The 26,524-nt window shown below is 43.7% G+C and overlaps 1 protein-coding gene and 1 long non-coding RNA gene across 11 annotated transcripts in view; one reads left to right on the forward strand and one right to left on the reverse strand.

The window, feature by feature from the left end:
- rerea (arginine-glutamic acid dipeptide (RE) repeats a) overlaps positions 1 to 26,524 on the reverse strand; it is a 117,047-nt gene that overhangs the window by 56,914 nt on the left and 33,609 nt on the right. The window contains exon 1 of one of the 10 annotated variants that reach the window (XM_061300500.1): positions 22,823 to 22,944. The exons of 2 other annotated variants lie outside the window; for them this stretch is intronic. The gene's annotated coding sequence lies outside the window, so the exon portion shown is untranslated. Of the gene's footprint in view, positions 1 to 14,414; positions 14,472 to 16,335; positions 16,588 to 16,634; positions 17,079 to 22,286; positions 22,612 to 22,822; positions 22,945 to 26,524 lie in introns of those variants that run through there. 7 more of the 10 variants (XM_061300508.1, XM_061300528.1, XM_061300465.1 and 4 more) reach the window with 7 other exon arrangements.
- On the forward strand, positions 17,113 to 21,810 carry LOC133168892 (uncharacterized). Its single transcript, XR_009718329.1, has 3 exons — positions 17,113 to 20,225; positions 20,440 to 20,548; positions 20,986 to 21,810. It is a non-coding gene; the product is annotated as an uncharacterized LOC133168892 (long non-coding RNA).

The raw sequence follows: 26,524 nt of genomic DNA on the forward strand, positions 1-26,524 counted from the left end.
CAGCACAAGAGCGAACGGCATGGAGCTCACTGACAGTTTGCTGGCCAGCTTCTCTGCAAACCATCTGTAATGACACCGGACCGACTCTTGTTTGCTATGTACGTGTGTGTACTCTACTGGACCGCGCCTCCATCCAAGTCCTTCGCCACAGGCACCGCTGTGTTAATGTCAAATGACAAGTCTGGAGGGAAGAATGCAGCAATCGGGCGGGTAAGGATATGGGGCATTTCCAGCTATTCCAAAAATGTCCTTTTTGGTAGCATAATGAAAGCCTGCGAGTGGGCAAAGTTGAAGAAGCCCGTTGTGCGCACAAAATTCTTACTACACTCGAAAGCAGCATCAACACTTAACGCCCGCGTTGCCCTGGCTAACTCCACAGCAACAAATTAACAGGAAATAGTCATTACATTGCCACGCGGATAAGGCAAGCTGTGTTACCACGGCTGAGGTAGCAGAGTGGAGTCGGGAATGGCAGCAATCTGTGAGGAAGCCAGCATTTACAGCAGGACTTGCAAAATGTGAAACACACACGCACACACACAGTACATACACGAGAGAGGTGTTTGGTGACGACCATGCTCCTGAGCAGCGGGTGCTGTCACTTTGTGAGCAGACACCAACTGACAGGGCAGCTGCTCCTGTTGTCGGCTCGCTCGCAAACACCGGGCTTGATTAAACCGCAGCCTCGTCACAGCCCCATTAATCACCTAATGATGAGTTACCACGGCGACCGCTGGGCTGCCAAGCCTGTTGTACGCACGGGGGACACATTAATGCGCCCACGATATTCAAGGGCTCGGGAGAGTTCCGTGCGTGTGTGAGGCACCTTCGAAACTACCCCTGGGCCCCCCTGAAGTGTCCATATCCAGAAGCTTGTCTTGTGAGGTGTGAGGAACATGAAAACACTGATGACTGCTGTATTTGATAGCACAGCTCTAATCCTGGCGGCCGTCAGAATCAGTGCGTGAGCTAAGCACCTCTTCTCTCTAATTAGAAACATAAGCCTCTTTCTATGAAACCGACAACGTAACAATTTGAAGGCTAGGTCATTCCACTTTGAAGTTGCGGACTCACTAAATATCTTTACAATCTAGTTTTCATCTGGATTGACTTTGAAACAATCACAAGTTTTACGGAGCTCATGGCATCCTCGATGAAGGAAAACTGTTTAGTTTGTAGTATTTCGAAAGGTGCTTTAAAAGCATTGCTCATCAGAAGCTGGAGTGTGAAGTCGCTCAAAAAGAGCAGTTTGAAGCAGGCCGCGGCCGAGGTGAGTCGCTCTCAAGTCGTGCGGTTGGAAGAGCAGGAGGGAGACACGGAGCAAACGGTGACGCCGGGCGAGGAAGCTCTATGCCCACTCTCCGAGAAACAAAGTACTTTGTGGGAAGCGGCGGCGTGGAGGGGGGCAGGTGAGTCTTGGAGCTATTACACATCAATCACGGGGCCAGGACCCTTTGAAAGATACCAGCTGTCTTAATGGAAAAGGGGGGGGGGGGGGGACAATGGCTGGAGAGGAGTTAAGAGAGGGGCCCCTCCCCAGCCAACGATGCCTAATCCACCATTTACATTAGTGCAATAAAGTCAAGGGGGTAGCAGCCAGCCGGGCACGGGCTCAAATACATTTCTCTCTTCCTTGAGTCTTTTCAGATGTGACCTTTGTCCTGAGACAGTCTGCGGCTCGATTAAAACATCACCCCCCCCCCCACACACACACACACACAATGGCCACACATGAGGTTCCTGTTACAAAACACTGCCACCCATCCTCCAGCTTCTCCCGCCCGCCTGCGCATCCTTGAAACAAAGCCATGTTTTATTCATTTACTCGCTGTCATTAAGTCATTTTGATGATATTTTTACCAAAGCCTGTCTAAGCCTGAGCAATATTGTCAGCGCTCGTTTTTAGCTTGAGTAACCTTTTAGAGAAATGTAAAAATGGTTGCAATGCACTTGGTTGTGGGAGCAAATGTCTACCATCCTTCTGGAATATTCATTTGCACAACTATGAAGTAGCAAAATGTGATTGGCAAGGATTTACGGGCAGCTTTGCAAAGGGATAGAACACAATACTCCCGTGAATAGAGATTAGAGAGGAACAATGCTAGCGTGAAGATACTCGGAGGTTATTAACAATGGGGGTAGCTCCAATTAATCCCGATCAACCGAGCAGATCCTCGGCAGTGAGCGGATCCTGGCTGGAATGTTGTGGAAATGCAGCGGGTTTTTGTCAGCTCCAATCCATTACTCAGTGAGTGCGATATAATCTGAGCCGTCATCCGAGCCACCGAGAGACAAGCGCACAATAAAAGGCTCAGCTGGAGGTACAGTGTAGGGCACTTCACTGGGGATTCATTGTGGGCCTTGCACTCAGCGCCTTTGTTTTACCTTGTGTAATCACATCTCGCTTTATTCTCAAGAGGCCCTTGTTTTAGTTTGCTACGAAATTTGCCTGCGATTGTTCAGCCTAATTTTCATGGATCGACACTAGGCGTGGAGCATTATAACAACGCACATGGCATCGGCTATGGAAGCGTTTCTAAGCAGCAAATTTGCCTCCCTATTACGCTGAAATCGGAACATTCAATGAGAGATTCTCCAACCCTTTTCAAAAATTCTATTAAATTGCTCCCCATAAGCACCCTTATCAGTGCTACGGCCACTTTTCAAAATGTTATTCTTCTGCGTATCTCTAAATGTTTCATCACACAGAAAAAAAAAGAAAGCGAAACTCAATCGTGGTGATAAATGAAATAGTGATGAAAAAAAGTAACCTCTTACGAGAGGAAACGAAGCAAAGAAGGAGTCTACCTGTACGACGATTAATACGAGACTATTCATAAAGCGCGCCTTATCTGTGTGTGTGAAATGTGATACACGTGTTGCAATATATTAGAGAAGTAACTGCAGTCGAGTGCTTTCCACCTCACGTTGATAAGGATCGGACTTTGTGCACCACAGGGTTTAAGCTGCTCTTCCATCTCTCCAAGAAGACTAAACCCTTTTCTACTTACTGGGGTGTGTGTGCGTGTGTTTGCCACGAGTTCGCCAATGGAGAGTGGCTGGCACAATGGTGCTGTCCCAAGATGTCCATTATGCCAGCAGCCCCAATCGTGGTTGTCGCTTTTTCATGCGTGAGGCCAGTCAAGTAGCTCAGGGAGTTTTCATGAAGAATCATATTTTCAGGAGGCTCCGGAGGGAAATGCCAAGGTTGCAGGCATGCTAACCTCTCCCCCTTTTTTCTCAATGACTCTCGAGAGCAGGGCCATTGATAAGAGAAAAGCGGAGAATGTGAGGCATGTGGTTGCGAGTGGCGTTATCATGAATGTGACTCTTAATTGAGTTTCTCTCCGGTTCTTTGGAATGGCCGTTCGGCAAGGACGTTTCTTTTTCAAAGACGAAACGAGGGTCATGCGATGGACAGTGATACAGGGGACACATGCAAAATGTGCTTAACTCATTCACAGCCAACCCAGTTAATATCTTTGACGTCTATAACCGCCAATGAGTTAAGTGTAGTGAATCAAACAGTGGACATAAATATGTACAGTCCCATAAATAAACACAAGTGTAATCTGGAATATTGCTCAAGGTGGAATAGAAAATGTCAATGTGAAATTTAATCAATCAGGTGGAGGTGAAAAAGTATTTTGGTTTTGTTGTCTGTCAGTGGAGGTTTTAATATTGCAACACTCACACACAAGCCACTTCTTGATATTGAGCAATCAAACAGCCCAGCTTTTCTCTCTCCGATCCGATTGTCCTTTTAATGATCTTATCCAAGAGTTCAAGTACAACTGGTCGCCTAAATGGGCGTGGTGAGGAGGGGAAGGAATGTATTCATGAGGCTGCCCTACATCCTCCAGCTAGCACCCAGAGTGACGTGACAGATGAGACAGCTCGGAGGCTTGAGACTGGCAGCACTGAAGGGTGTCTTGGCTAATATCGCCTAGAAACAAAATTAGTAGGTCAGTGCATTAAAGCATTCCCAAACAGATATTAGCGAGCTACAATGAGGGGAAAGTTTGCACACAATCGTTGAGCAGATGGTTGGGAGTGGCCGAGGGACAAACGCCCTATTCAGCAGCACCATAGGATGATATTACCTCTAATTAGAGAAGCCTGTTTTCAGACCCCAACCGACCGTAACCCTTTCAAAACAATACAAGAAAAGATCCATCTTCCAAACATGTTCATTGGCCTTTATGTTAGCGCAACAGCATTGTCGCAACCAGAGATATGACTCACAAATCACGGCGGACGAGACACAGCAAGACGCTGTCAGCCAACCTTCCCGGTTTGACAGTTTGCTTGCGCAATGAAAAGAATGGCTCCCTAAAGCGGTTGGGTGGGGGGAGCGCAATATTCACTGGGTTCAGCTTCGACACCCACCATCTCAGCCGTGGTGGCCGCTGATCCCCGACAATGAGGAGTGTGCCCTCTGAAATGCTCATGAGGAGAAAATCATGAATCTCCTCATTGTGACCGCGGCGTGCAAATAGTCCCCATTTATAAAGCCCGGCTATCAACTTGGTGGCGAGGTATACGCTCTCTTGCCGGATGTGCTTTTACTTCCTCGTTGCACACACATAAAAAAGAAATAGTCTGGGAAGTGGCCAAGAGTGATGAAAACACTGCTGGAACAAGCAGGATCTGAGCTCAGTACTTCATATCCTTTGAGGAGAGCTCATAAAACATGTAGCCTTCACGACTGGGCCTCTTACAGCAGCAGTGCCATTTTAGTACTAAGCCACAAAGACACAGGCCACCTACATACATATAGGTAGGCTAGTTAATTTAAAAAAAAAAAAAAATGTTTGAAGGAGGCGTGATTTACGACCTGCAGCGCAAGCGAATGTTTAGCTCTTCACTAGAAAACACACAGAAGCTGTAACAGGCAATTATTTTTCTAAAACATGACCAGAGGGAGCCAAGAACAATCAGCTTCGCAGTGCAACACTACAGCGTGCAGATCATCGACAGATTAGACTCGAGCCCTTTGAGTGCGATATTGAGACTCGGTTGATCTGATGGCACATGTTTTGTTTCTCTCCGAGCACACACCCACACAAGGCATGTTTATGGTTAAGATTACTCATTACATCCTCTACTGTACACAGTCCAACGAGACTACAACACAGCTGACTTCAGTCCTGACGCTTTCAAAAAGTGGCGGCAGAGCATGAGAGAGGCTGTGAATAAGCCTCAGATATTTCTGGAATGTTAATGTTGGGCTTTGACCACAGCAGTCTTTTCTTCTGGCTTCTCTTTCTCTCACTGGACCATAAACGACAGCTAATAAATGACAGTGAAAACGTTAAGTAACCTTGAACATTTTCGAGAACATTTTCAGTCCTTCCTTAGCGCTGAAGCAATTTACACAACATTCGATGTACAAAATACTTTGGGTCCTCTGAATTTGAATGCCCCCACCCCAAGCCCTTCTATCGCTGCCAGTGCCGAAATAAATTATCTATTTACATTATTTATTTATGGGGTGCTTTCAAAATCAGAACAATTTGGAGGTTGATTAGTGACTCGAATTGAACGTCAGAGCTTCTTCAACTGTAATGTCGAGCTAGTGTCATGTTTAGCGCACATCACGGCTACGCTTATGGACAGAAAATGGGCTTCAACTACTTCTGCCATCTCCGAGGGAAAAGCCGGTTTTGGGGAGCTACGGTCAATGTTCAAACAGTTTCCTCGCTGCATCTGCAAGCGTACAAAAAGCCACAGAGAGCACATTCACTACAGTGGTGCATTCATCTTTGTTGACACACGTTTCAATCTTAAAATGTGTAGGCCATTGACGCATGGACACGCACGCGCAAACATTACTGTATTTGCAGTGCGGGGTCGGCTTGTGCGTTGGGCTGGTAAATGGCCGGAGTGTAATGCACCTTGACCTTCTGTCTTTCTTTCAGATGCACCTAACGTACATTGCTGTCGCTCCTCATATATCACAGGGGCAAATGGCGCCCTTCACCCTGCTCCCTCCTGTCCTCTCTATTGAAAAGCTGGGGGAGGGGGGGGGCAATTGACAGGCCCGCCGCTTTCCTCACTGAGCACAAGAGTGGAGGGGTGGTTCAGTGAGGGCAAAAGCTGCAATGAATAATTATGCCTCATAATGTGACCCGCTCTTATTTCCTTACCATCAAATTATAATTAATGTGAGGGACAAGGGGGCACTAAAGAGTCTGCCTTTCGCTTTCTCAAACAAAGGGTCCAAACCCTTCCTTTCTGCTCGCTATCAAAGCCAACACAGTTTATCTCTCTAAAAACATGCTCTTCGCTTATTTATGATGCCGGTGGTTCTGCTGGAGGGAAAGAAAGCACAACGTTCTTCTTCAGTCAGCAAAACTGGCTGGATCACTTTACGCAGCAGTTCCCCGCTTCCGTCTCCTCGCTTGCTACTCAGCAGGGCAAACCAAGCACGAGTAGGAAATGCCTCTTAATTGATGTGTCCGTGGAAATCTGAGCAGCTGGAAACACAAGCAACAGGACACGGGCCTGCCTTGATATCATTTTTGTTTCCTTTAAATATGTGTGCGGACAATCGGTGATGAGCCAAGCCTGATCCGAAACGTTTTCACACTAAGAGCTTTACTGATCTTGGCGCTCATTTGTGCAGGCTGAAAAGGGGCTGCTGGTATCCAGGAATGGCAAGTGCTTCAAGAACTGCGTCGTGTTTACCCAGCTATTTCCTACACGGATACCTAAGATGTTAATGCACACCACTCACAAGGCTGGTTGGAAGCTGCAGGGAAGCTTCAGTGAAATGGAATAAGAGCCGCGGTGTGACCCAAAAGAGGGAAACATGAAAGGTGAAAGTAGTTGCAATCGTGCAATGAGTAAACAGGAAGGCTGAATCCAGACAAGCCCGAGCCCCGTTAACCTTCATCGTGATTCAGTCCAAAGATGTTAAAAGATTACACACCACCACAACAACCTCTTACCAATGATGAACTCCATTTTTATGGAAAAATAAACAACACGAGACAAAAGCCCAGAGGGCGAGCGGTGCAAACGGCGCAAATCCAAGGAAGTGAAGGGCAAATGCTGTTCCACCTCTAGTTCAAGTGACATGTGCCATAACAGTATCCCTGTATATTAACCTGTGCGAGACACACACACACACGTACACAAAGGGCATGGATTTCATGGAGGATTCAAGAATAAAACACACACACTAATAACCTTGAGCTGGAGTATCTACTAATGCTGTGGCCTTATGGGAAAGTATGGGCTCTAAATAGACGGTCCATTTCTCAGCACTAGTATGTAATAGCTCTATTTCAGCCCCCCAATGTTGTCATTAATTATTTATCCTAGCAGAGTGGCAGATCACGCCAAGGTGAGAACCATTCCAAAATCCAAATCATGAGTCTTCCCTTCACGCCGCACACAACAATGGGCTGTTTTTAAAAGGGCTTATCTACAAGTGTTCCTTTAATCAGCACACGGTAGAACTGTAGAAATCCCTCAACGACCCGGTCCCAGAGGAATACCTTTCTGTGAAGCCTTATCAGGAAAGGGATCTCCTTCAGCAACAACATACTGAGCGTTTGAGGATGAAAAGCCTGCCTGGTACTACAACTCCTCCCTCGTTATGATGTCCTCTCCAACGATCTCTGGACAAAGGCCCCCTGTTTGGACGAGGAGTTATGTTGTGTATCCTATTGGTTTCAATCCTCTTTGTTAGCTTTGTTATGCTAGCAAGATAAGCCTCTGTGGTGGGGTGGCGGGGTGCACCGGAGCAAGTGGTGTATGGCGCGAACACCAAGAGGCGGGGTGGGCGGGTGGGGTGGGGCCCTGGGGGGACCGTGGCCAGTCCAGATTCCCAGGACACAGGTGTCCGGTCTCGCCATGACTCACACTAACCCTGAGAAGCACATGTTTGCAAACTGCACTGCTCATGAGTGGGTGTTAACATGACCTTTAGACTCGTTCTTAAAAACTAGAGTAAAATAACAGACCTCTACTCATTTGCCCGACTAATCAATTGCTAGTCCTGCGTAGATAAGCACACTGGAGTCTGTCGAATGGGTATTTTCAAAAACTGTCAAGTCATTCACGTTTCCTGTTTAAAATAACTGCCAGCAAGCAGCACCATTGTGCTTTTTTCTTGTTGAACTAATCTGCTGATGAGTCAAGCTGGTTGGATGCAGCTATTGTTATTCAGCCTTAGTTCACACCCCACAGGGGAATCTCACGCCAGATCAGGGTTTTATCACTTCAAACTGTCCCATGTCAAGATGAAGTCAAGTGTGGCGCTTGGTGGACCATGGCCACACATCACTGCCCCAACGCTAGACGTTGGCCTTCAGAAAGGCATGTGGGCAAACTGGCCTGCTTCAGAGCTGGTCTTTGTCTAGCAAATGTAGTCATTCCACACGGTCATAGTCGTGTTACTGTTGGCCGGCTTTGTCATTTATGCAACTAGAGTTGCTTGCTAAATCAAATCTGGAAAAACATTACAAGTTGTATTGTCTAAAGGTGAGAACAGTCAACCCCCACGCTTTCGCACTTGAGGAACCGCAAATTCTCCCATTCGCATTTTTTGGTGTCAGAACGTAACCCACATTTATCAGCACTTCCCCTTCCCCTACCAGGGACTCACAATCTTCTATCGGAAGTTACAGTTGTTAAAAATGACTCTCAGCTAGCTAGCAAACACAAGTCTATCTCGATCTTCTCACAGTTAACACACGCGCCAGCAACAGCACTAAGTTCATAAAACACACTTGAACAATGAGCACTCAAATGAACAGAACAGCATATGGTTCCCTAAAGCCTCTCCTCCTACAGTAAGATAAAACAGCAACACACAAAGGAACTTAGTTGCTGCAATATATATTTATCTCTAAATAGTCCATTCCACCGCTCGCCAAACGCAATTTTGTTGCATTGTTTATACTGGTAGCCCGGTACTTGGAGAACAAGAATTTAAAAACCAGCTTCCTCGAGAATGTCGATTGTTTTCATTTTTTTCTAACATGCTACTTGAAGTGAGGAAGTGGAGGCCATGTCTTCACTCCATGGAAAAAGCAATGCAGAGACCGGTGAGAGAATGTGTCATTTGCTCTATGATGGTTCTGGGATTGAACTATTTTTAAAAACATTGCCATTTCATGTGTGATTTTTTTTTTTTTCAAGATTATCTTCACCTGTATAATGTAACAATCACGATCAGTAATTGAATCTGCATTACAATAAAGAGTATCATCATTGTTTTGGTTTTACGGCTTATGCTAAAATAAAGACAAATGAACCATGAATTAATATGAAGGGCGGTTTATTTAACTACTTTGATGAGAGTTGTTGACACTTTGACAAGAAGTCTTTTAAGCGTTTGTGACGAAGACTTAAAATTTTACCAAACAAGAGTGGTGTAAACGTAATTCAGTACGTCACATAATCAGTCAATCAGATTCCAACAATAATGCTAACAAATCTGTTTCATGAAACAATATGTAAACATGTCGACTGCACTTATTAAACACTGAACTCATCCAGCCACTATATCAATAAATGAAGAAAATGTAGAAAAAATGAAAAAGCCAACTAAAATGAAGCTGTTTTCTTTTTTTCCAAATTGCAGCCTGCAATTGTATTAGATCGCAATGTCAATTTGAATTTGATTAATTGCCCAGCCCTCTCCTGTACAGTACAGCAAGGTTTAAAAAAGTGTTAAAAGTGTTTAAGGAGTATTTGTTTACAGGCTAAATGTTTAATATTGGTAATTAGTAACTATCTCCCACAACAAATGGCATCATTTTGGCGGCGGTGGGGTGGTGGTGGGTGTCATTTATTTGCAGAAATCACAGCCTGGCTCTGTCTCAATCCCCAAGTAATAGGGGAGGGTGGGGGACTTCATTATATTCAGAAGCTTGTAAATGTGCTGCAAGCATGGGCAAAAACAAAACAAAAAGATTGTGTAAAAAAAAAGAAAAAAAAAAAGATATAAGATCCCTAGATAAATGCATAAACATGAACAGAAACGAAAAACAGCAAATGCCTCTGGAGAGCAGATGAGTGGCAGAGTATTAGCCAGACACAGCGTCATTGTCTACTGTTTAGACTGGAGAGGTCATGCTCCAATAAGCACAATCAAACCATGTGAGCATCTGTTGCCTTTAACTCTCCCCTCTCTTTGTTTTATGGCGCACGGTCACAGTGAATGATTTACTCAAGCGCTCCCATTTTCCGCGTGTGGTTTACATGTTTTAAACGCGCATGTCTAGGCAAAGCTTGGCTATTTCCTTTTTCAAAAGCTATAGCCGCCAACGGAAACACGCTGGTGGTATCGACATAGTGATTTCAAATCTTTTCACTTCTTGTTTACATATTTGGATTGTGCAGTCACCGCTTCCTGAAAATTGCTCACCCCCTCCCCCAAAACGCACTCTCGCTCTCTCTGCTTGACAATCAACCCAATTAGATGAGCTTGTGAATGAATGCTAGCAATGCTGTAAGCACTCTTGCGTACACACACACATCAAGAAAAGCCATTAGCCTGTCTTTTTAGCATTAGGAAAAAAAAAACATTCCATGATTTGCCGGTTCAGAGAGAGATCAGCCCCTGACATGCAGCCTGGGGCAGCTCAGAGTGTCTACCTCATTATTTTTGCAGGAACAAGGCCACTGGTGATCTCTGTAAGGTGCTCTCATTATGACCGGGTCCACGGAACAGACTGCTATATGCCTTAATCATTCATTATTAGTGGTTAGAATATTGGCAGCCATCCAATTGATACAGTTCCATGACTCTAGCAAATCATTACTTTGAGATAGCGTTAACTGTTTTGCACCATTTCAGTTTAATTTGGGCAGCTAAAAGCACTAACTGATGTCCTGATATGAAGAAGTATTATGCAGCATAATCGCCGGTTAATTGTTATTGCTAGCACTACAGTGTCCAATTAGCCAGTTAGTAGGAATGTGTAACAAAAACAAACCCAAATCAAACTAACATTTAAAAATGTATCGCCCTTGAATATATTGCACCACATATTGAGATACCATTTTTTTACTTCACGGAGATTTAAAATAAGCGTTACCTCACCCTGCTCAATGTAAACAAAAGTGCCTTAAAATAGCATTTGTCGCTTATGTGTTAAGTCTTATTTCCTTTTGCCTGTCATTTTGCTTAAGTGGAAAATTGAGGTAGTTTGGATGGAGTCTATCACTCCCACACAGCAACTGAATGTTGGATTTTTTGTGGGTACAAGTTGACAAGTGCAAATGAGTGACAAAGCCATTCATTGCGGCTTTGAGAAGAGTCTTCCAGATGTGATAGTCTGAAATGCTCCAGCACTTCCTCCATAAATAGAAAGGAGGCTGCCGTCGTGTTTTCCAATTTACGTTGCCAGGGTGACAAATAAAAATCACCCTCACGCCTAATCAAATAAGTGAGTAGACCAGTTAATCTTTTCTCAGTGTGGTCAAGCAATATATTTGTAACGGGTTACTGGTAGTGTGTGCGTGCGTGTGTGTACGCACGTGTATCACGACTAAGGCAATGAGAGACTCACAGCAGTATGCGGATAATGTGCCAATAATCTGGCTCGGCGCAGCTGTTAAATCCACCGCCAATAAAGACGAGTATCAAAAGAACCTTTTCGAAGAAGAGGTTAAATTACCAACCAGTCCAGCAGAAAAAGTCTAGACTGCGCACTTCAAACAAACACACTCCATCCTGGAATGGCTACAAGCTAGTAAAGACAAAACTGTAATTGGACATTGATCTGTTGAAATCTTGGGATGAATAACTCATTTTAAGAGCAGCCAGGAGAAAGTGTGGGCCATTCAGAGAGCTTTGTAATGACGGAAGAAATGACATCTCGAAATATGAGATTGAGAGCAAATGTGTGTGCGTGCTCTGAAAGGCTACATCCATTTTGTTTCCATCCCTAAGAGGTTACTTGTCATTTCCAAAAGACATCGCTAAATGAAAACAGCAATTAGCTTGCTTTTGATTATCTCCTTTTAAAAAAAAAGAAGTCCCCCTTCCCTCAAGACAAAATAGAGCAACATCATTTCTATCAGCTTGGTTAAACACAAGCAAGATCAATGGCTAAATGTATCAGCAAATATTACCATTCGTTGCCTGGCGAGTAATCATTACGGGATGGCACAGATGCATTATTCATGGGCTAATGTATAATTCAGAGTTAACAGCAGGTTCTATGCATAAATAAAGCGGTGATACATTTAAACGCATTAAATGTTTACTCGCTAAAATAGGATACGGATGCTCAGCGTGGACGCTTGCTTCCTCGCTGCGCTTACTTGATGATCATATTTTGTAACAATTGCTCACGAATCAGGAGGTAGGTACAGGAAAGTGGAGAGTGTGGATAGGAAAAACATGTTTGTCGGAGAACCTCCCGAAGGGCGACTGCATGCTTCTTTGAGGGATTAAATTGCGGACAATTGGGGGCGCTCCATAAAAACACACATTAAAGTCTTAACGATAGCTGCTTTAGTGCCCTGACAATGAATATTACTGTTGCTTTATCTCTCATGATTGTAAAGTCAAGCCTGAGTGTTGACACCACAGAGCCGCTGTCAGATGGGATGTCAATAGGCAGGGACAAGGAGGCGCCGTACCACGGTGTTCAGGTAGCGCAGGTAGCCCCGTGGGGATCGCCATTCCACTTTATGACCGCGTACTGGCTTTAACAGAGCCAGATGTCTCTCTCTCTCTCTCTCTCTCTCTCCTTCTCGCTCGCACACACACACACGCACGCACACACACACTTAACATGTGTGAAAGTGCCCTCCGATGAGCTGAGCTGCTTCAAGGATGTGCACACACAGAGGGGAGGAAAGAAGATAGGACCTGTTTTCAATTATGGCAATTTCTCACTCATTCGTGGCTCAGGGGGTTTATGTTAATTAAACATATCGGCCTTTCCACTGTGCATACAACAAATTAGATGGAAATTTTTATGAACAATCAAAGCACAACGCCACTTCTTCATCATGCTCGGGTTCTGTATTCACCCGGCAGAAAGTAATGCCTCCTTAGCATCCTTTAATGTGTGCTACATCAAATATGTGACAAGTATGGACTTGGCTCACTGGAGAACCGCAACCTGCGAGGATTTACCATTGTGGTTTCAGTTCTTGCCAAAATAACTGTGATTAGTGTTTGCTTCACAACAGAGCAGCTCTATGTTGCAGCAAAACACTACTCACATCCGTAAAAAGGCTTTTGAATAACCTTTCTCAGTGTAAAGTTACATGACACAAATGGACACAATAGCAGGGTCCAAGATGCCGCTGCGGCCAAGAACATTTAAAACTAGTCAAACCTGGTTTACTTCCTGATTGCTGTTGGGATGACGTTTAGCTGTAATCTGCTTTTCATTGCGGCGCGCTACCAAAATATACGGCTGTGTAAATAGAATTTCTCTTGAGACAATGACTAGAATACATTAACTCGCCAGCCCAGTTGAAATGGATCGTTCACATGTATAGCCAATGAATAAGAATGCTAGTTCAGCATTGACGTAAGTGGCGATTGTTATTTTTATTATCAATTATATCATGCACTGATGCACACCTTAACTGGATCCGTCTTTGGAGCTGCTATCGCTTTCAAATGTTTGTAACTGCCACGTAAACAAACTTCCAAAATGACAGCAATTCTTCATCTGTTTTGTTCAGTTCCAAACAGTGGCGTGTAAAAGCCCCGAGTCCCTCATACAAGCATGTCTGGCTGCTTGTAGGGGGATGGCAATGATGGCAACAATGGCATGGAAACTAAGGCTTCTCATTGATTTTCTGCCTCTCTTTATGATGAGGCAGCTCGCGCAAATCCTGCATTGTTGAGGTCAAAAGTGGGAGGGTGACAGGGGGTTATGTGTGTGTGTGTGTGTGTGTGTGTGTGCATGTGTGTGTAACCAAGCAGCCAAACAGACGGTAGTAATCAGATATTTATCTAACCAGTATATTACAAATGGTTTTAATTGTTCTGTTTTTTCCCCCGTGAGGCAAAGCATTTTTTTTCCTCATTCACATCAACGACTACTGTAACAATTGGGTAATTTACATGTAATTGAAATATTGCCATCCGAGGTACCGTAATTTTCGGACTATAAGTCGCGGTTTTTTTTTCATAGTTTGGGTGGGGGGGCGATTTATACTCAGGAGCGACTTATATACATATATATGGGGTTTTTTTTCACTTTTTTGGGCATTTTATGGCTGGTGCGATTTATACTCCGGTGCGACTTATAGTCCGAAAATTACGGTATTAACAAAGTGAAGAAAAAAGATGTAGATCCCAGAGGACCTTGGATATTAGAAAGAAAATGAGAGGCATGTCACCATTGCATCATTTACAACTCTTTCCTCCAATTCTTTGTGTATTACATCATTCGCGATGAGAAAAAAAAAATGATGACAACCTCTAGATATTTTTCTTCTTCTTCTTCTTCTTGTACCAGCCAGCAGCTGCCATCGTCCTGTCACAGGAAGGAAAAAGGGCCAGCGAACACAGTGTGGTGCAATCCCAGCAGGGCCATTGTGTGAACACACTCAATAATATTTTTCCAGTTCTCTGTCAAACATTCATCTGCCTCTAAGCGGCCCGTCTCCCCCTCTTTCTCTCCTGTCCATGCTCGGAAACAGCCTCTTTGATACAGATGTCAGATTCCTCAGAGGTGACATTCAAACATGTGCCAGTGTGTGAGTCGAATGTTTACCAGCTCCCTGCTATAAGTGCTGTTTGTGCAGAGCTGACTCACTCTGCTACTTCACCTCCCTTACTTTTCACGAACACCTACCGCACCGAGAGGATTCGGACCGGGATCAAAGGGCACACCAGTGCTACATTTCAAACATAACATTAGACAGTAATATAAGCGGTATAATGGTGTGGTTTTGCTCCTGATATATTCTTAACATGGAAGACCACTTCCTGTTTCAACCTGTCTGCAAGTCGTGAAACTAAATAGAGGAGACGGGAAGAATCTGTTTCAAATTGTAAGAACGGAATGCATCTGCTCTAAGAGCCTATTCACACAACTATGAACAGAACAGAAGTGAACTAATCTCCTGATTGAACATTTCATTTGCTCACCAACAGAAGTGTCAATAGTTAAATAAAGCACAAGAGTGTTTGGAAAACACTCATTCAAGTATAAAGTAAAAACATTTTGGCAGCAAAAAAAAATTGAGAGGCGGAATATTTTTTTTTTTTTATTGGGATTGGATAAAACAGGAACAAAGCGATCTGTGGTAACATCGTATCACTTGTGATACAACCACTGTGCGTAAATTCTGAATAAATCAGATAATGCCAACTATTGTGTCGAGTAGTTGCGCCATATTGACGATATGAAAAGAAAGTCTGATGAAACAATGTCAATGTGACGCGGTTCTAAGTCAGCCTCAGTCAAATGTTTAACCAGAACTGCACCTGGTGTTTATACAATGCCACACAGCTACATTCCTCTACGACTTTTATAACACAGGCTCCCCTTTACTAGTCAGACCGTTTTTGAGCGCTTAAATGTCCTTTACATTCAAATAACATGTCGTTATCTACAAGGCGAGCCCACACTGCGTCTCCTAACACCAGGAGATTAATCACATCTGAATCATTAAACGAGAGGTTGCTCGTCTTCATCGGTAGTGTGTGTGTGTGGGGGGGGGGGGGATACAAGAAGCCAGGCAGGCACGTTAGAGATTAGCGCCTCATAATTAGCAATGCAACATCTGAGTTGGGCGAAACATTTGACGAGGGGGGAAGAAATTGTTTTTACAATGGCAGCGAGTGGAGGCAATCACTACCCAGCTTGTTTTGAGTTCTTTCTTCTTTGTGCTTATGTGGCCACAAGCCCTGCTGCGGCTATGACATCTGACTGCTGTCACATGAATCCTCACTATGACCAATTTTGACTCCACTGCGTTCACACACAAACTTCTCGTTCTCATAGACTGGAAAACATTAGATGAGCTTCCTTTCAGACAAATAATTTGGTCTGCTTTCAAATCCTCATCTGCCCCCCTTAATACACACATCCCACCAACTAAGCGCCCACCCCCCCAGCAACAGGCACAACCCCTCTTCTTTTCACCCCCACAGTGAGAGCTGCATGTGCTGGGGCCAGAGTTCATAGCCTCCGGGGTGCTGAAGGGGGAAGTCAAGTTAATCTGGTGGCCCTTCAACAGTTTTCAAACGGTACACACCATTTACAGGCACAGTCCTTTCCCTCCCATAACAGTCACCGACTTTCTATTATGACAGTTGCAATCCCACAGCTAAATCGGTTAAACTTGGGGAAATCCCGCTCTAGTATTGGAACAGTGGAAAGAGATACTTACTTGTGGTTTTCCCCCCCTTGCAAAAGCATCCTCTGATCAGAACAGCAGCCAAGTCTTACAACAACTGAAACCAACTTTCATTTTACTCACAACAGATCATGTGACACACGCACTCGCTGCACCCGTAATAAAGACAACAATTTAGGTGCGCAATGTAAATGCCACCTGGATTTAGTCATCAGATAGTTCTCATTCCACACACACGCTGGCGGCCCACCTCCTTCCTTCCCTAACACACACACGCGCGCGCGCGCGCACACACACACACACACACACACAAACAACGTTCAACGACTCACCCGCCAGTCTGCTGATTCTTGAAGAGTCTCGGTGCAAACAAGTACTTTAAATCCTCGCCCGGGATGACCCAACCAACTCGCCGCACCAAATCCAGACACACGCACAAAGCAGACTTTTTTTTTTTTTTTATCCCTTACGTTAATAAACCCCCACTGGCCGCAAGCAAAGGGAGCTGAGGCGAGCGGCACTTGTTTCCACAAAAGGCAGCTTCACCTCGCTCCTAGGTCCGAAGGCAACGAGGCGAGCTGGGCTGAGACGAGCGAGAGCGGGGTTCGGCGGCACCTCCTCCCCCCCAGCCCGGTTCGAAGTATTCCTACTCGCTCTTTCATCGACGACGAGAAGGGGGCGGGGGGGAACAAAAAGTAACCCGTAGCTGCTGGTTGCTTGGGGGGCAAAAAGAAAGCGGTGAGTTTGCCGTTTACAGGCTCCGCTTCCTTTTTTCCACACACACTCTCACATGCACACACGCCCCCCTCCCCTCCTTCTCCCTCCTCTTGTGCTTCACTTCTTTATGCGCGCGCACACGCGCACAAACACACACAGTCCTTGTAGCCCCCCCCCCCCTCCTCCCCCTCAGCTGTTCAGCAGACGCATACACATGGCTGACCTAGTCTTCGCTTAGACACAATCACCTTTCAACTCAACACGAGACACAAAAAGAGAGTGGAGCAGATTTAAAATAATTCTCATGGGCAAGACGGTGGTAAGTGGTGGGTTGAGGGGTTTTAGGCACCGCGCATGCGCGTTTGCATTAATGGCAAGTACGGTGGCCCACAAGCGAAGGTTTGTGGAGGTCACGCCTGTGTTTTACGCCAGGAATTTGTATAGCAGCACTATTGAATTCAAATTAATTTGTCTCAAATATTGAAACCAAGAAATGTAGTAAGTCAAGAGTTTTCATTGTTAATTTTACGCTTCAAAGTTGAAACGGATATTCGTGGTATCAAAAACTGTAGGATTTCTTTTTAAAATCTTGCGAACTGAGATACCCTCTGCATCTCTTGAATGCAATTACCGTAATTTTCGGACTATAAATCGCTCCGGAGTATAAATCGTACCAGCCATAAAATGCCCAAAAGAAAAAAAAAGAAAACCATATATAAGTCGCTCCGGAGTATAAGTCGCATTTTGGGGGGCAATTTATTATTTTATACACCAAGAACAGACATGAACGAGCAACAACAGGCTAAACGATACGGTATGCTAACGTGACAAACACAAACGAGGAACTATGAACGGGCCTGACGTAACATTCAGTTATTTTAAAAAAACTATCACATAAATAACACGTTTATAAAACCATCTGTGTCACTCCAATTCATTAAATCCATCGATCGTCTTTTGTCAACAATGCCGTGTGCCGCGCCGCAGTTCAAATTATTCCACAGGCCCATTCAATGATATATAAACTATATTTTAAATAACTATCACATAAACAACAATATTATCAAACCATTTGTGTCACTCCAAATCATTAAATCCATCGATCAAATTTCTCGTCCCTTATGTCATCCTGGTGACAGAGGACATGTCCAGAGGATATGGCGCTTTAAAGTGTTAATTACTTTATTTGATTTTTTCTCTCTATTTTTCATGTTTTGAATACGTTCAAGATAAAGATATCAAAGAATGGGAAGTGATCAACTATACTAAAAATAACATGTGAAGTGGTCAACTATACTCGTAAGTAAGTGATGTGTTAAAGATCAAGTAAAAATATGTGAAAATAAACATATATAAGTCACTCCTGAGTATAAATCGCCCCCCCACCCAAACTATGAAAATAACCGCGACTTATAGTCCGAAAATTACGGTAATTCAGGCAGGCTGGACCCACAGGCTGGTTCACTCTGTAGTTGGTCCTGGGCCACATGTGGCTCACGGGATGCAAAGTGAATAGTTTTGCTGTATGGAGTAACAAAATCATCACAGAACATGCCCGGGGGAAAAAAATATTTTTAGCCTTTATTGTTCCACCATGGGAAGTTTTTAATGCTGCTGTAATGTTTGACAAACTTCCAGGCAATCATATTGTGAAATCACACCACCAGAAGATAAAGAGTGATAGATACACTGTGAGTTGTAAACTCCTGATTTGGTCAGTAGATCAAGAAGCTACAGAAGCCACTAAAGGAAAAAAATATATATAGATATTAAATATTTTGATCGGAGGCTCTAAATTAACCATAGGTGTGGAGGTGAGTGACAATGAATGTTTGCATATCCACTATGTGCCCTGCAATCATCTTGTAATTAATTCAGGGTTCCCCCTTCACTCACACAAAGTCAGCTGGGATAGGCTCCACTTACGTGTGACCCTAGTGAGGATGAGCAGAAAATGGTTGGATGAGGTCATCTTGAAACAATATTTTGTCATCATGCATAAGCTGATGTTGATTGACTAGACAATGGCCAAATAAAGGCATGCACAGGTAATGTTCAAAATTGTATTTTTAATTCTATTTTGCATTTCACTAAGGAGTGAATTATGTGGTCCGCTATGTAGGAATAAGATAAAGAAGACTAGGGAGTAGGGAATGAGTGAACGATTGTGAAAACAGCGCTCGTCAACACTCGGATCACATCACCTCTCAATTTGACACCACTCAAACCAAAATATGTTGAAACCAAATCGTGGAGCAGATTTAAAATAATAACCAAGGGCAAGACAATGGCAGTTTGATTGATGGCGCAAGAGGAGGGGAACGACATTGGCACCATACATGCATGTTTGCATAGGCTGGTCAACGAGATCTGCTTTGCGGGATTTGAAGTGAAATACTTTAGGAATATATTTTTTTCATACAGACAATATACTGTAAATTTAAGTACAATGAATAAATACATCAATAAATCTACGGCTGACCTGGCCTATCAGTTTGTTTTAAAAATGTGCACAAATGTTCCCCCACCCCTGTTTGAGTGGGAAGACACGCCGGCAGCGAGAAGCAAATGGAGGCTGTTCAGGCTTGGAGAGCTCATTTGCATTTTGGGATAATGAATTAATTAGTTACCCTGCCCATTAAAAAACGGGCAGGGAGAATCACGTGATTAGTCCATTTACAATATTACAAATGGTCCCATTGTAACAATTACAGAGCGCCTCTCGTCAAATGTATTCACGGGGATTTTAGTGCTAAAATGACAATTTGCTTTGTCTCCACAAAAACAGCTCAATCCAATCCAGCCCTACCCAAGTGTTGGTAAAACAGCAGGGCTGCGCTAAGTTATGAAACAACAGCAGTATTTCCATTTCATTGAGCAGGTGGTTTGACACATTTTCATTGTCTAAAACACGATATTGGATCACTGTCAGAATCCAATTAACCAAAGCAAATAGTCAGCGCGATGGGCTCTTTTTGCACAGAAGCCAAACATGAGCAGGAGAGACAGGCAGTGGGGATCAATAGAAATTGAGTTGAAGGTAGTGTGTTCTCATGTGTGAGTGTATGTGTGTGCATTGGGGGGGGGATCCTTCATTGTCCTACAAAGCATGTGTGCCGTCTCTTTTTCAATAGAGGCAAGGGGGCGGGGGTGGTGGTGTTTTCTCCTATATGCAACCTCTTTCAGCTCTACCCGCTGCTCTGGTGGTAAGTCATACTTCCCTTCTAAATTCTATATATTTCGTTCATTTGGAAAAACACCACTTACGGTTCTCAAATGAAACATTCCATGTTTTGTTTAACAGAGATCAAGCGCTTTTGGAACTTGTAGTCGAGCCAATGCAATTGAACACCTCCTGTACATATACATTTGGAAAATGTCCTCTCATCTATCCATCCTTTCTGTGCACCACTTTCCAAGGATTGGGTTGCAGGCAACGCGGCCTGTCCCAGGTGACTTAGTGCCAAAAACGGACTACACCTTGGACTGGTCTAGAGTCAAGCACAGGACAAATGTGAAGACAGAAAAGGTTTACACTCAACCCACGTGCTCTGCATGGAGTCAGGCGAATGAACCCGTCACACAATCATGACACAAACGTATTTCATTTCAGTAATAATAATGCTGTTGACAGTTATTCTTTTTTTCACCTATTTTAAATCAGAAAGACTATTAAATTAATTAAAGCTCAAATTTAAATAAAACCCGAATTAAAATTAATTTAATCCATTTAATTAAGGCTAAAAATTAAATAAAACAACTAACAAGAGGGAAAGAAAATCTGGTAGCTTCGGTCAAATTTGACCATTTCTTTTGCTTTGCACTCTTTGAGTCACTTCCTAACAAAGAACCACACGTTCTCTATGCTTCTCTGTTGGGCTCAATTCCATAGTTGAATCACTGCAAGCACAGACAGGATGTTGTTACACAATGACACACCATCTAATAAAATCTCTCTCTTCACAGCAGCACTTACACTAAGCTAATCTAAAGCGCGACGCTACCCAACATTGGGTGGTGCCGGCTCATCTTTACGTTGGCCCGGGAGAGGAGAAGGAGCGGCAAAAAATCCTACGACACGGCTTTGCTGAGCAAAGCTGGATATGGGCTGACGGGCGCCAGTTCCCGTGGTGGATGAGATCCCATTATCGGGCCCACGAGAACTCCACCTCCAGGATTTCACAGCTCCTCTGTTTATCACAAGGCTCTGTCAAGTTGGGCACCGTTAACCGATAATGAAAGGAGACAACCGGTGCAGTTACAAGCGAAGCAGTCCCACATTCTACAGGCCTAAGCATGTATCTGAGAAGCTGACTGTGTCTATTCATTTCTATTCAATTTTCAAACAATCCATCACAATCCCTTTTTGCCTCCCATGAGCACCTCCTCCTACACTACTTTCGATCCACGCGGCACCAAAAAATGCTCAATATGATTACATCATGTTTTTAACATTTAGCTGCTCCACAATTCTCCAAATTGAGCTGGTGCCTCTATCATCATATCACCGTTGATGAAACATATTGGAACATAAGATATCGATAAGATACCGTCATATCTCCGTTGATGAAACATATTGAAACATGAGCTACTCTGATTTATTCAGTCACTGATCAAAGTCCAAAAATGCATTCCCCTCCCACCTCGGTTACATTACTTCATAGTAAGCTGTCCCCACTTGCACTCATTATAAATAAATACTTAACAAAAGCTGTGGCAGGCACAATCAACCCACATAGGCACACGCACTGTTTGCTTTAGCCTGATCGCACAACAACCCACTCAGAGGCAAAGCAAGACCTCAGAAACACAAAATAAGTGAGCCCGTAGTCGAAACAAGGGGGGGGGGGGGGGGGCGTTAACAGACATGGATGAGTGAGCCAAGCTTGAGAGAAACCTCAGAGGCCCCGGCCTCTTAAGTACTCCTATCTTGTAACTTCATTTAATACATTCACCAGGGATGAGCCGACAAGTTAGGGAGGTGGGGGGGGGTTGCTTTGCCTAAAAAGGAACAGACTTGTAAACTGAGCGCAAGGTTTGCTTTATGGCGGAAGGTGGTGCACTTGAGGAGGACTTTAACACATGACTAAATCTTTGACGCCGGAACATAATACGTATGCGAGGGCAATTTCACTATTGGACAGAGTGACTTGCTTACATTAGAAAGTTAAAGAGAGCTTTTCCAGATGGAGCTTTTAAAGCAGACTATCTCAACCGCACATATTCTACCCATAAAGAACAAATGCCGTGTGACTGCTTCAACTTACGGTTTTCAATCCGTCCTCGGCAAGCATTTTTAAAAAGGCCCTGTTAGTCCTTGTGGATCGAGAATTAAATGAGGAAAATAGGATCTTACGCCACTAATTAAAACACTGATCGCCTCAGGGTAGTTGAGAAAAAGGGAAGCAGTTAAAACAAAAAATCGCTTTCCAATCTCCTTGAAACTCAAGGAAATTACACAACTAACTCTAGCAGTGTCGTGGGCATGGATATGTGAGTATGTCCTAGTGGTCTTATCGAGGGGGAGACAAAAGACTGAGCGATAATCAAGATGTCCACTGGAAGGCATCCGGAGAGACAGCGTATAACCATGACAGAACGTTAATTTACGAGCATTAGCAGTGAAATGGCAAGTAAAGCCAAGGAACGGTATTTCCCTTCAGGCGATCAGCGCGAGGTCTCGGCTCACACACGTATCTTGTTTACAAAGCTATCCACACTCCCATTTGGCAGCCTTGCAAACACTAAGGGAAAGAAAGACACTCGCAGGATACATATGTCACGTCTGTGCCGAGTTACTCACGAGAGGGAAAGTCGATCACAAGAGCCATTTTGGTGAATGCGAATGATGGTAAGTCTTATTCCATACGGATGCAGTTCAGAAGAGGGACGACTCACGTTTGTAATTTCTTTTCCCTCTTTCGTCGCCAGTAGTAAACATGATCTTACATGGACACGACAGTCAACCCAACATAACAAAACACAAATGAAAACTGTGCTTTACATTGAAATATTTTACTATCGGCGAATTGTTTTTGTTTTGGAAAAAAATCAACTGCCGTAAATGCTATAAGAATATGCCATGGGTGTTCTGGAACGTATGATTTACGTATCCCCCCGCAATGGTGGTGGGATATAGTGTACTACATATTGAAATATTTTGGATCAGAGTTTGTGGGACAGTTGTGGTTTAAACTATCAATTTAGGCAATTCTTAACATTTCTAACGGGAGAGTGTTTTTGTTGTTTTTTTTACATTCACAGCAACAAGGGAGCGGCCAATACCGCAAAAAAGGGGATCACTTCCTTTAGCGAATTTCAACACAATAACTAAATATAGAGTGCACATAAAAGCTAGTTAGTTAGGAATGCTGGGTTTTTGTACTATTACTAAAATACCAACTAAATAATAATAACTAAATGCTTTGAGAATCTGCATTGCAATACTGTACCCACGTAAAACACTATAACATCAAATAACTTGAAGATGAATACTTTAAAAACCTTTCAGATACTTTTGTTCACAGAGCGTCTTTACACATCCTGCTTTTTCCACAGGCTTTCTATGTTCTCACATGGACAGTCCGTGTGTCTGATTCTGCAAGCAACACTGGACCCCATTCATTGGAATAAAAAAAGAGTAGTTCAGGTCACCAAGTCTACACACACAACAGTCTGTAAGGAATGGAGAGAGAGAGAGAGAGAGAGAGAGAGAGAGAGAGAGAGAGAGAGAGAGAGAGAGAGAAGCGAGAGAGAGAGAGAAGCGAGAGAGAGAGAGAGATCCTTTTGTGGACTATATAAAACAACCAAACAATACATGGGCCTGACACTTAACCAGGAGTGGATTAGTACTGGCTGAAACGGTGTTGGGGTGTCACGTGAGTGTAGCAATCTAGTGCAAGATCAGGGAAGCAACAAAGAAAAAGGGCGGTTGTGTAGTGTGCTTCCTGCATGGTGCAAGCTCATCCTGCTCAGTTTGCTAGTGAGCCTCTCTATACTGCCACCCTATGGACAAAGAGTACACCTGCAGCCTCGTGTCATCGCAAAGAAAAGAAAGAGAATGGGAAAAAAAGGGCAGGGGTGTGTAGAGATTACCTACCAATCACAACTTTACGACCACTTGTCCAATATGAAATCCCATCCAACTACCCTCCCTTCGCAAAGATAAGGTTTATCTTTGATTGACACTGGCAGAAGAATGTTCCACGAATTTTGTTTTGTGGTCGGCGTTTGCAATGAAAGATGTCTTACGACTTGGCTACAAAACTATATTACGAGCTTTCAGTATCCCGTAGGACAGTTCTACACCACCAAATAGTTCAACTACAATAATTGACATTTAGCCAAATTAAACCCTTTTTAACCATTTTCATCAGAAATGAACATTACTCTGTCTATACAGCCAAAACATCTGTTAGATATATTGTTGCTTGCTTGCTTGCTTCCATCCATCCATCCATCCATCCATTGGGGGTCACGGGCGTGATGGAACCTATCCCAGCGGTCATCGGGCAGTAGGCGGGGGACACCCTGAACTGGTTGCCAGCCAATCGCAGGGCACACAGAGACAAACAACCATACACACTCACAATCACACCTAAGGACAATTTCGAGTAGTTTTTAGAATGTGGGCGTGAACCTACGCAGGCACGATGAGAACATGCAATCTCATAATGTTCTTGCTGGTCAAAGCGTAACAGTATACTTGAATGACTCCCAAGCCAACAGTACTTATTTCAAAATCAATTATTCCATGCCAGTCATACTCAGCTGCTCATAACATGAGTGATTGGGCTCTAGAGTTTACAGATAGTGGTAAGTGGAATATGCACGGCTTTTATAAGTTAGAGGAACAGGATTTCAAATCATTCAAGACCCTTTTACTAGCTCATGTGACCCCCCCCCCCCCTCCCACCACCACCACCATCTGGCATGCCAAATAACAGACAGAAGTAATCTGGAAGGCGAGTGTGCAGTCAGTGTGTCAGCAAGGAGAAACTAATGTGTCATTCGGAGTGACGGCACAAAGGCAACTCTCTTTGAAGCCCGCGTTACCAGATAAAACTATTTTTCGCAGGAGCGATCATGTAAAATTTGTCTGAGCAGACAGTTTGGATATCAGTGCCGAGGTCAAGAGGAGCCACTTAGCTGTGCTTTGGCCCTCCAACCCCTGCAGAGTTCAAAATAACCACTCCGCTGTGGGAGAACAAACCCCCTCACCCAAAAGAAATTGCCAGACAGCAGCTCTGCGAGAAAAGGCAAATCTATTCCCTCGGGAGTGCTTTTTTCCAAGCTGCAAAACAGAGGGAAGGGTGAAAGGTATGACATTACAAAGCTTGTTCATTAGCAGTGAACCCCAAGCTTATTTGTAGTCCACCATTAACCCATTTTATTTTCTGTGGAACAGTCAGCTATTTGCTAGAACTTTACTTCTTTGCTGCTCTCACATAATTTTGTGCTGGTACTTAACACACCAAGAAATGTAGAAAAAACAAGAAGGTTAATGATTAAGTGTCCATCTTTAGTCTTGAAATGTGTTTTCAAATTCAAAGCACATTATGTTCACCATCATTTGTGATAAGCCTCCTTTTATGACTTACACTTTGGACTAAATAAATGCATCTATGCATTATACACACACAAACGCACACACACACACTAGAGATATCCTGCAGGTATGTTTTAACATTGTTACCATCTGAAGTGGTGAAGCGGAAACTGCAAATTGCTTGTGCGGATGAACATATTTTGCATAATGCATGAAGAATCTAACATCTACTGTGTGTTTGTGTGTGTGTGTGCGCAAGAAAGGGGGAAAGAGAGTTTGAGAGAGATAGATGGGGAAGATAGAGTAACAGTGTTGAAGCACGCAGTAACCTAACATGCTGCATGCTAACAGTCAATGTAATAGGAGCAGCGGCGAATAGACAGAAGAGGCTTGGCGCAGCGTGAGCTCCTTAAATCAGCACACAGAATATAGAGGACGGATGGAGGAGAAAGACGGATGCCACGGGAAGTGAGGGAGAGTCTCATGAACACATCAGCAGCAGGAGGGCAAGAACTAAACTCATTAAGTCCCTCGCTACTTGGCTATGCTCGAGTCCAGTGTTTAACATTTAACGAGCGAACATTAAATAAATCTTACCACTGAAGAAAAGTGCCACAAGCGTAAGGAGTTTGTCCATATTAGTGTTGTCACAAATGAATCATTTTGTAGTCGATGATCCCATTGATTACTCGGGGAATCGGTATCAGTAGAGGTGCTTTTCGAGTATGTGTTAAGCCAACCAAATAAGCGTTATTATTTTTTGGGTTTGATTATTTTGAAATGGCCAGGGCAAAAACGAAATATCACTGGACATAAGCCCTTAACATGAAATGCTCATGACAAAGACACCCGCTGTGAGTGACAGGGCCTGGCACAGTGTGTGTAAGGCGATGAAATATGAGTTAATCCATTCAGACACAAAGCTTGAGCCAGTACATTTCCATTGATGGTGAAGGC

Source organism: Syngnathus typhle, linkage group LG2 (assembly GCF_033458585.1).
Source record: "Syngnathus typhle isolate RoL2023-S1 ecotype Sweden linkage group LG2, RoL_Styp_1.0, whole genome shotgun sequence".
Classification (NCBI taxonomy): domain Eukaryota; kingdom Metazoa; phylum Chordata; class Actinopteri; order Syngnathiformes; family Syngnathidae; genus Syngnathus; species Syngnathus typhle.